The sequence below is a fragment of the Penaeus monodon genome, chromosome 31 (assembly GCF_015228065.2).
Source record: "Penaeus monodon isolate SGIC_2016 chromosome 31, NSTDA_Pmon_1, whole genome shotgun sequence".
Lineage (NCBI taxonomy): Eukaryota > Metazoa > Arthropoda > Malacostraca > Decapoda > Penaeidae > Penaeus > Penaeus monodon.
Genome location: NC_051416.1, coordinates 24,959,644 through 24,959,888, shown reverse-complemented (window position 1 = coordinate 24,959,888; position 245 = coordinate 24,959,644).

Sequence of the window (245 nt, the reverse complement as noted above, 5' to 3'; positions counted from 1 at the left end):
CTTAGGTCCAGGGAAAGTCTTCTTACAAAACCCACTTCTCACAGATTGAAATATTCAGCGCTCCATCTTTTTCATCTTGTGTTTGTTCCTCCCAAAGCACTTAGCGTTGTTTTCCTTTCAACCTCCGGCCTCTTAAGGTTCCTTCTTGCGTATCTGTTGCTCCTTGTGTCTTAGAACCTCTTGCTGTGTGCGTCTGTGTCTCCTTTTATTTCCCGTGCGCTGTGGTAGGTGTGGTTTCTCTCCCT